The sequence below is a fragment of the Colossoma macropomum genome, unplaced genomic scaffold, assembly GCF_904425465.1.
Source record: "Colossoma macropomum unplaced genomic scaffold, Colossoma_macropomum, whole genome shotgun sequence".
In the NCBI taxonomy this organism is placed as follows: domain Eukaryota; kingdom Metazoa; phylum Chordata; class Actinopteri; order Characiformes; family Serrasalmidae; genus Colossoma; species Colossoma macropomum.
In genome coordinates, this window is record NW_023495922.1 from 1683911 (window position 1) to 1694781 (window position 10871).

The 10871-nt window shown below is 35.2% G+C and overlaps 1 protein-coding gene across 1 annotated transcript in view; it reads right to left on the reverse strand.

Moving 5' to 3' along the window:
* The window catches only part of LOC118803521, a 54463-nt gene extending 49916 nt beyond the window's left edge, over positions 1-4547 (reverse strand). The window contains exon 1 of the mRNA XM_036564011.1: positions 4452-4547. The gene's annotated coding sequence lies outside the window, so the exon portion shown is untranslated. The remainder of the gene's footprint in view (positions 1-4451) is intronic.
* Positions 4548-10871: the final 6324 nt, after the last annotated feature.

Here is a 10871-nt window from a genome sequence, read left to right on the forward strand (position 1 = left end):
GTGGACATGACTGATAGAGCTAATAAACACGCCCCTCTAAAGCGCTGCAGGTCTGCGGGTCAAACCGCGCTACTGCACATCACCACGCCTTTTACAGTATTAGTGCTTTATCAGCTCAATGTTCCTCATAAACAGTAATGCGCTCTGAATTCAGACAAAACGCACAGCTATCAGCGTTAAATACGACTATATCTGTATTCACCGCTCAGTTTGCAGCGTTTATACATTCAGACCTTCACTCAAACGCACAGCTATCAGCGTTAAATACGACTATATCTGTATTCACCGCTCAGTTTACAGCGTTTATACATTCAGACCTTCACTCAAACGCACAGCTATCAGCGTTAAATACGACTATATCTGTATTCACCGCTCAGTTTATAGCGTTTATACATTCAGACCTTCACTCAAACACACAGCTATCAGCGTTAAATACGACTATATCGGTATTCACCGCACCACGGTAAAGTTAGTTCTATTTTCGATATTCGTCTTTTCGGCGCTAATAACATTTGATCGGACTGCGGTAGTCAGCAAAGACTTACATATTCATGACAGTACGACCACGGAGAGTGATGCACACCTGTTCTTTTACAGTTTGGGTGACATTTAACGTGCCGCTATTTTGTGTTAATACCATAGAACTGAGACAAGTATTTCAGTCGGAAGAAAAAATCACGCACTTCTAGACCACGCCTACAACCATGCACACGCATTTGTTTTCCTCCAAAGCGTTTCAGTGCATTTAAATACATATTTTAATTGTTCATGCTAACAATAGACACCGTCGGACAATAAAACATCAATAGCGCCATAAACACTGTGTCCATGCACATCTGATTAATGGTGTTATTTGCTCTAAATTATGGTTAGAAACACAAACCACTTTAATTTAGAAAAAGGACTTTGAATTAACCTGTAACTAAAATGTACTTGCCAATAATTGTCCTGACAGTACTGAGCGTACCTTACCTGTAAAAACTGATATTACCTGTATACTGATATAGCTAGTTAGCTTGATGACAGAGGTTAAGTAATAGTCAGACATTAGCAGTCTTGAAGGTTCAATAGATCCTTAACCATCTTAAATATTAGTTTAAAAATTGTGTAGGGTAGAAAAGAAAACGTCTTATTTAAGTGGATCAAATCAAAAGTTTTTTTTTAAATCCATCAAACACTGAGTCAGATTTAAATTTTAAATCATTTTTTCATTTTGAATTTCGATAACATTTTAGACATTGAACATTTAAATCAGGAGTGTTTGGTGCAGATAAGTTTCAGTAATGACACACAAACTTTGAATTTTACTTGAGGATGTAATGTAGCTAAAATACTGCTTAGATTCAAAATGCAGCATTCACTGCAATTAATGCAGCTGAAATACTTCTGAAGGTTAAATACAAATGTTAATATAAAGTAATTATTGCAATACATTCAAAACTCAAAAGTTGTGTATGATTGCTGAAACTTACCTGCACCATACACTATTGTTTGTAGTGTTGGGTGTAATACAGCTGAAATGCTACTGAAATTCAAAATTGATAAAAGTTAAAGCAATATATCCAAAATTTAGAAGCTGTGCATCATAGCTGACACCTCACTGCACCATACACAGCTGTTTTAATGTTGTATATAATTGAGCTGAAATATTATTGAAATTCAAAATAAATAAAAATTATAAAAGTAATTACAGTAATATATCAAAATTCCAAAGGCTGTGCATCATTGCTGACACCTCACTGCACTGTACTGAACTGTTTTTAATGTTGTAAATAATGCAGCTGAAATATTATTGAAATTCAAAATACATAAAAATTAATTAAAAGCAATTACAGTAATATATCCAAAATCCAAAAGCTATGCATCATGGCTGACAGTGCACTGCACCATACACAGCTATTTTTAGTGTTGTATGTAAGATGGCCAAAATATTATTGAAGTTCAAAATAAATAAAAATTAATATAAAGTAGTTATCGCATTATATCCAAAATCCAAAGGCTGTGCATCATTGCTGACACTGCACTGCACCATACACAGTAGTTTTTAGTGTTGTATGTAAGATGGGCAAAATACTATTGAAGTTCAAATTAAATAAAACAATTACATATTTATTGCATTATATCCAAAATATATATATAATATAATTGAAATATAATTGAAATTCAAAATATATAAAAAAATTATCTAAAAGAGATATTGCATTAGATCCAAAATCGAAAAAAATTGTATGAATGGTGATACCTAGCTGCACCATACACAGTTATTTTTGGTGTTGTATGTAATGTGGCTGAAATATAAGTTCAAAATAAATAAAAAAGCTATTTCAGCTAAATTATATACAAATTTAAAAACAGCTGTGTACAGTGCAGTGCAGTGTCAGCAATGATGCAGGGCCTTTAAATTTTGGATATATTGCTGTAACTATTTTTATTAATTTGTATGTATTTTAAGTTTCAATAATATTTCAGCTGCATTATATACAACATTAAAAACAGCTGTGTATGATGCAGTGAGGTGTCAGCAATGATGCACAGCCTTTAAATTTTCGATATATTGCTTTAACTTTTATCAACTTTGAATTTCAGTAGCATTTCAGCTGTATTGCACCCAACACTACAAACAATAGTGTATGGTGCAGGTAAGTTTCAGCAATCATACACAACTTTTGAGTTTTGAATGTACTGCAATAATTACTTTATATTAACATTTGTATTTAACCTTCAGGAGCATTTCAGCTGCATTAATTGCAGTGAATGCTGCATTTTGAATCTAAGCAGTATTTTAGCTACATTACCTCCTCAAGTAAAATTCAAAGTTTGTGTGTCATTACTGAAACTTTACTGAAATCTGCACCAAACACTCCTGATTTAAATGTTCAATGTCTAAAATGTTATCGAAATTCAAAATGAAAAAATTATTTAAAATTTAAATCTGACTCAGTGTTTGATGGATTTAAAAAAAACTTTTGATTTGCAATTTGATCCACTTAAATAAGACGTTTTCTTTTCTACCCTACACAATTTTTAAACTAATATTTAAGATGGTTAAGGATCTATTGAACCTTCAAGACTGCTAATGTCTGACTATTACTTAACCTCTGTCATCAAGCTAACTAGCTATATCAGTATACAGGTAATATCAGTTTTTACAGGTAAGGTACGCTCAGTACTCTCAGGACAATTATTGGCAAGTACATTTTAGTTACAGGTTAATTCAAAGTCTTTTTTCTAAATTAAAGTGGTGTGTATTTCTAACCATAATTTAGAGCAAATAACACAATTAATCAGATGTGCATGGACACAGTGTTTATGGCGCTATTGATGTTTTATTGTCTGACGGTGTCTATTGTTAGCATGAACAATTAAAATATGTATTTAAATGCACTGAAACGCTTTGGAGGAAAACAAATGCGTGTGTATGGTTGTAGGCGTGGTCTAGAAGTGCGTGATTTTTTCTTCCGACTGAAATACTTGTCTCAGTTCTATGGTATTAACACAAAATAGCGGCACGTTAAATGTCACCCAAACTGTAAAAGAACAGGTGTGCATCACTCTCCGTGGTCGTACTGTCATGAATATGTAAGTCTTTGCTGACCACCGTAGTCCGATCAAATGTTATTAGCGCCGAAAAGACGAATATCGAAAATAAAACTAACTTTACCGTGGTATTCACCACTCAGTTTACAGCGTTTATACATTAAGACCTTCACTCAAACGTACTCTCGGTCCTCTGATTGGATGTCTGTCTCGTGTTGCAGTGATCGGACGCTGAGTATCTGCTGTAGAGTAAATTTGAACATGCTGCTACAATCATCAAGTAATTGCCGTTCAATTATCCAGTATATACAGCAGTAATAAGCATTCCCTCTATATTCAGTTAATACAACAGTACTTTTGGCGGCACCTTTGGTGTCTCCCTCTGGAACTGCTCTTGAGAATGTTTTCTGTTTACTGCCCCCCAACAGTGAAATTAAACATCCACCCACCCTAAAACCTCATTCACTGTAATGAACTTCACTTCCACAACCAGACATTTCAGCCATAATCTCAAAAAACAAGGTGGACATGACTGATAGAGCTAATAAACACGCCCATCTAAAGCGTTGCGGGTCAAACCGCGCTACTGCACATCACCACGCCTTTTACAGTATTAGTGCTTTATCAGCTCAGTGTGCCTCATAAACAGTAATGCGCTCTGAATTCAGACAAGACACATAATTAAATAAACACATTAAATACGACTATATCTGTATTCAGCGCTCAGTTTAGTGTTTATACATTTAGACCTTCGCTCAAACGCACAGCTATCAGCGTTAAATACGACTAACTTTAATAACTTTAACTTTAATGTGTTCAGCTGAAAGAACAGTTTAGTATCTGTGAAACACATAAAAACGTGCTCTTGTTTTAAACTACATGCAGAAATTCCTGATTTCTGTTAGTTAACTTACCGAGTGAATCCAAAGCGCTGATGTCTGAGCTCTTCTCTCCGTTTGTAACGGCGTCAGATTAAAGTTGCTGTCGGTTTCTCTCTCACTGCCTCCCCCCTCCCCCCTCCACCAGTCTCTGTTCCTCTTCCTTTCTGATATCAACAGCGATACAGTAGCGAGTTGGGATCACTGTCCATCACTAAAGACATGTATTACCACATGAAATGTAAGTAACATTTACATTACATTAAAAGCAGTTTGTTTGTTTACTATAGTGAAAAGCCTATAATAGTAAAGTATCACCATTTTTCAATAACAGTCATTTAAGTTCATCTAAAAGGGGCTCCAACCTTCTTGCCAGACCCCCAGAATGTTATACCATTTGGTCAGTGCCTCCAGGCTGGTGATGAAACATCTACCTGCATAAGTTTAAATCATATGTTATATAAATGTATGAATTAAACATAAATTATATAAAGTATGAATTATATAAATGATGCTGTGGCAGACCTAATATTAATTGGAAAACACATTACTTTTGTGTGATGTTAATTTTAAAATTAATATAAGTATGTACACAACTTTTACTTTATACAATAACTATAAATATCTCATCCCCCACTTTGACAGCCTCTCATCTAAGACAATGAATTGACAGACTTATCCAGTGTGAGTCTTGATGAAAGTTCTTTTTTTACACCAAACAGTCACTGAACCAACAACTGGTGCTGTAAATACACAGTATGTTTCCACTTAACAAGGCCAAATACAGAGAAGCCTTGTTCAGCTTTCAGTAATTAGCCAGTGAGCTACATCAGTCATGTTGGGGCAGGAAATTATTGAAATGGTGCAGAGCTGGTAGGTCTTGTGGACTGTTTTAGACTACTGAAACCTCTTTGTGGGGTAGAAGTATTTAATTTTATCCAGTTTAAGTCTAACTCAGCTTTCCCACTGTTCTTTAGGTAAAGTTTTTCCAGGAATAAATTGTAGAAACTAAGTTTATTTAAATCTGTTGCACTATAACTGCAGATTCTTGGTTCAGAGAGTGAGGAGAACTTGGCCACCATCTTAGAAAAATGTGAAAACCTTCTGATGCCAGCTGGATGTCTTAGAAACATCACACTTGACAACAAAAAGGAAGTTGTACAAGATGTCATGGTAACACTTTATTTGGATGGTCCACTGTAGATGTTTTGCAGATGCTCAGTCTATCTTTAACTAACATTTAACTAAATATCTACGAAATGTAACTCAACTTGAAGTTGTGTGTGAAAGGTGCTATGAGATCTAACCATAACCCTAAACCTGACACTAACCCTAACCACAAGGCAAAACCTACACCTACTCCAAGACCTAACCCTAGCCTTAACGTCTTAATGTTGTTGATAATCAACCAATATCACCAGAAAGTTTGGTAGATCATCTATAGGGGACCCAAATAAAGTGTGACCGACATCATCAGCTGGTATGTTCTTCAGAGAACAAGGACACAGTTTGAAAAGTATGATATATTATTATTGTCCAAAATTTCAGTTTATAATGTGAGTGTAATTTTTTAATGTGTAATTTGTAAAACATCAGATTATGTTGTCCGTATATGTTCATGGATGGACTTCATTCCTTTAGCCTTCTGGATGCAATACAGTCACAACAAAGTAGCTTCAAACCAGTATTTACAAAGGGTGACCAGGAACCAACAGCTGAGACTGTTGAACAGCTGTTCAAAGAGGAACATTCTGAGCCTGGGAGCAACAGATATGAGAAAGAAAATGAAGCTGGCACTGGAGAGATGATCTCTTGGATGTTGAGAACATGTGATTTAAGTATATATTCTATCAGACAGCTGCCAGTTTGTTTAATCTACTTTTCTAGAGCAGAAACACTTAATTCAAATCTAAAGGTTTTATAAAACTTGGTGAGAAATGGTTTATGACATTAGCTGTAACTTGACTGTTTTTCAGTAGGAAAGTCTGTTTTTTCATTTGAAGACATCCTCATCTTTGCCACAAGGAGTGACAATGTGCCAGCATTTGGCAGTGATCCCCTCCCACAGTGAAATTTCTACATGATTTGTCTAAGTTCCCTTAAGCTAAAACATGTTCTAACATCCTTAAAGTTCCATGCAAGGACTCTTATGATGATTTCAAAGATGAGATGGATTTTGGCATTAAAATTCACCATGATTTGGAATGGCTTAATTTGGATCTTTTAAATGACAGTGATCGCACAGTCATTTAATGTAATATAATGACAGCCAGTCATTTTTTAGATTTCAGTTATTGTACTGTTCTCATTAACCTCATTATAGTAATTCAAATAAAATGTTACTTTATACATTCTTACATGTAGAATACGAAGTCAGCTACTTTTAATTCATACAATTTATTTTAAGTGCACATGTTATTCAGACCCTGCTTATCAATTAATAGTCACAATGCCACAAGGCCTTTGACAGCTTTTAATTCACATATATTTAAACCTTTCAAATCTGAAATATGTTTCCATATAATGTACATAATATTTTCCTGTCTGCAATGTAGCCAATAAGGAGGCAAATGATAATTACAAATATATATTTTTAGTTATTTTTAAATGTTTATTTCAGTGGGCTTCTAAACAACTGCGAAGTAGTGATGTGATATGTTCTTTTAAATGCAAAGGGCTTGAACTTGTCTCTAATTTTATATACTGTCTCTAATTTTATATATTCTCCTAAGACTCATGAGATTTCTAAACTCTGTACTAGACTGCTGGGAACTGAAAAGCCTCTCTCTTATTTTGGTCAGTGTTTATTTGTTAAAAGAATAAAGCAAAGTCCAAAGAACAAACTGGGTAGTAAATAGTACAGAATGCAGCTATAAAGCTCAGTATTATTATTTGACTTTTTTATATGCCTTACAAATTCCAATATAAAATTTGACTGAAATGACTACAATTAATGATTCTGCTTCTTTAGTTTAGTATTGGTATTATGTGTAACATTGCTCAAACACTAGAAGACTAGAATATTAACCCAGATGTTTTTCCATAAATACATCCCTAAAACTTCTCTCAACCCTCTCAAACCTCATCTAGGTCTCCATTAGAGTCAGCAGACTTGTCAGTGTAGTGTTGGACACAGAATGACTTACTTTGAACTATAGAAATGAACAAAACCTCACCACTACGGCCATTCTAGGCAACACAAAGGCTGCACAGGACTGATGTTGGAAAAGTAATTATGACTGTCATTTCCATAAAAAAACAATTCTAGCTCAGCAATCCTACTCCTGAGACAGAGAGGTCACCCACGGCACTTACTCTGTGATGACGTTTTGTTCACTTTTATAGCCCACAGTATGTCATACTGTGTTGTACACCACACTGAGAAGTCTGCGCCACCTTAATGAAGACATGAAATGATTTAGGTGAATATTGACTTCTAGTGTTTGTTAGAAATGTTAGCTTCACAGCTCCATTGCTAAACTAAAGACACAAACTTTGGACACCAATTATGTCTTGGCCAAAAGACTACATTGGGGGTAAGCAGAAAATTGTTTAAATTTTATATTTTGCTAAACCATTACTTTAAATAGGTTCTTAGTCATAAAATGAGTGCGGCAACTGATAACCAGGAAACCTGTACATAAATTGTTAACACATAACGTTCTATTCTGTTTGCGATAATACTTGCTTTTTTAACTTGTGCGCATTATTTGACCACTGCCAGTATGTTGTTGTGGCACACAGACGAATCCAGTCAGCTTCTGAAACAAATATTTGTTTGCAAAAGATGACAGTCAGCTACAGTTAATTCAGTAACTTATCGCTGATAGGACATTTCATTGTCTAATAAAACCTCACTAATGATTTCAACTTGTGTAGCCAAAGCTTATGAACGAAGCATCAGAATGACTGCCCCATTTTCCCTGCCTACCAACATCTAGAAACACAGCTGTAGCTTCTGCAGCTGTATAAAAAAATAAGCTAGCTAGCTAGCTAGCGTTAGCTACTCAAATTACCTAGCTGCATAAGCTAACTACTTTCAAATGTTGTAAAATAATCATTAATTGTGGTACTTCGTTTGAAAGTAAAAATATGCTCCTGGCAGTTTTAAAATGAGCCTCGAACTATTTATGTATGTGACTACAAGCTTAGGTAAATATAGCTAATGTAGCTCAATATAGCTAACGGCTAACTTTTACAAATGAGCCCGCGCAAAAATCTAAGATGAACAACGTAGACGCTATATGGAGCGCTACATTCACAATATACAGCTACTATTCACGTTAGCGTTTTACTAGAATGATTATGTGGTGTTTCTAAGAAGTTAATAGCAAATACTTATATAGGGCAACAACAGAAACAGCTAATGTCAGAAAACGCGTGTTGTCGTGATGAACCAATAGCGTTAGCTAGCGAGCTTAGCTTTTATCAGGACCTTCACCATCAATCACACTGAATTAAGGGAAATAAAATGGCCGCTACCTTCGTTAATAAGGTTTTAATTCGCTATATTCAGCCAATACAGACAAATCTTTAAATCTGCATTAATGCCGTGCCCAACCGACCGCTATGTTTCCCGTAGTTAGCACGACTGTTCAGCACTAGCTAACCTTAGCAGGACAGCTTCAGCAGCTGTATCAAATACTAACTAGCTAGCTAGCTGGCTAACATGTACCCTCTATTAGTAAACAAATGATAATACTAGCTAATATTTAAAAAATTCTTTGTAAGCTTAGTGACTCGTATATGGCAAAAGGTCCACCTAAAACGGCCAGCTAACGTTTACTCACCTGGACCAATGTGGACAGTAGCGCTGGGCGCTGTGTCGGCTCGCTGAGGACTTTCTCAGGTGAGGACCTTCCAAAGGGGCAGTGATAGGTGTCCGTTCAGATGGACATCGCGGCTTCTTTAACCCGCTTGATACATCCAACAAACCCACAGCGCTTAAATGACAGGACTGCCTTGCTGACAGTGGAAATGCAGTTGCAAACAGGATTGCAAAGACATTTTCATTTTGGCAGAGCTGAAGGGCCATGATGATGAAATAAAATAAAATGGGCGTTTTTTTTATGTCAGAGTCAGACTGTATTAAGATAATGAAAATGAATGGTCAAAAACGCTGCTTTTCTATATTAAAAGTTTCCAGCTATTATACAATACAATCAATTAAAACGCAAATATGTTTGCATTCAAATTCGAATTGTGTCTTAAATAATGCATACTGCTATGAGATATGCAATTACAAACACCATTTAGCACTTGCATTAAAAGTCCAGAAAATATAGAAAAGCTGATGGCACCATGTTGAATAATGACAACCACACTCCATGTGACGTCATATGGCATGTTCTTTACACCATAAAGACAAGTGAAATATTATCAAGCTTCAGCAATCAACATCTAACATAACAGTAAGCCAAGCTATATTTAACATTTGGTATCTTTGAGAAAAGAAACATAACATAATATCTCTGGACTGGAATACAGCTTTCTTTTTGTTGTTTCTTCTTCTTCTTACTATTACTATTATTATTATTAGTAGTAGTAGTAGTAGTAGTAGTAGTAGTTGTTGTTGTAGTAGTAGCAGTAGGCTAGAAGCAGTGGTACTGGTATTGTTATTATCATGATCGTTATCATTATTTTTGGGTTATAGTGAAACGTCCATTGACGTTATTAACAGATCACCATGGACTGACTTTTTGAAATGGATTTTGGACGTCTATTGACGTTATTAACAGGTCACCAATGGACTGACTTTTTGAAACGGATTTTGGACGTCTATTGACGTTATTAACAGGTCACCAATGGACTGACTTTTTGAAACGGATTTTGGACGTCTATGGACGTTATTAATAGGTCACCAATGGACTGACATCTTTAAAACTGATTTTGAATGTCTATGGACGTTATTAACAGGTCAGCAATGGACTGACTTTTTGAAACGGATTTTGGACGTCTATTGACGTTCATAACATGTCCCCGACTGACCGACTATTTTTAAACACATTTTGGACGTCCACAGACGTTCTTTGTTTACTGAGGTGGTATTCCTGTGGTACTGCCAAACTGAAAATTACAACTGAGGATTACCAGGATTACCACAGTACTCCCTAATGTAAAATATGAGAATATAACTATGTAAGAAAGAATATAAGTATGTCCTCAAGAAACAGTCTGCTGTAATCTTATGGTTTTTGTGTGATATTACTAAAAGAACATTCACTAAGGTTTTACTTGCTGTACTTTTGTGATTCTTTTTTTTTATGTTTTGTTTTTTGATTATTGCAGAAATGTGTTTACAGTGGCAAAATAGCAAAAGAAAAAATCAATTCTTATACCATTTACCTTACCTTAAAATGTTTAAACCCATTTCCTTATATCACTGAAGTTCATGGTAGAATAACTTTTAATTTGTAACATTTACCAATGGAGATAATCACAGTCAGTCACAGCCTT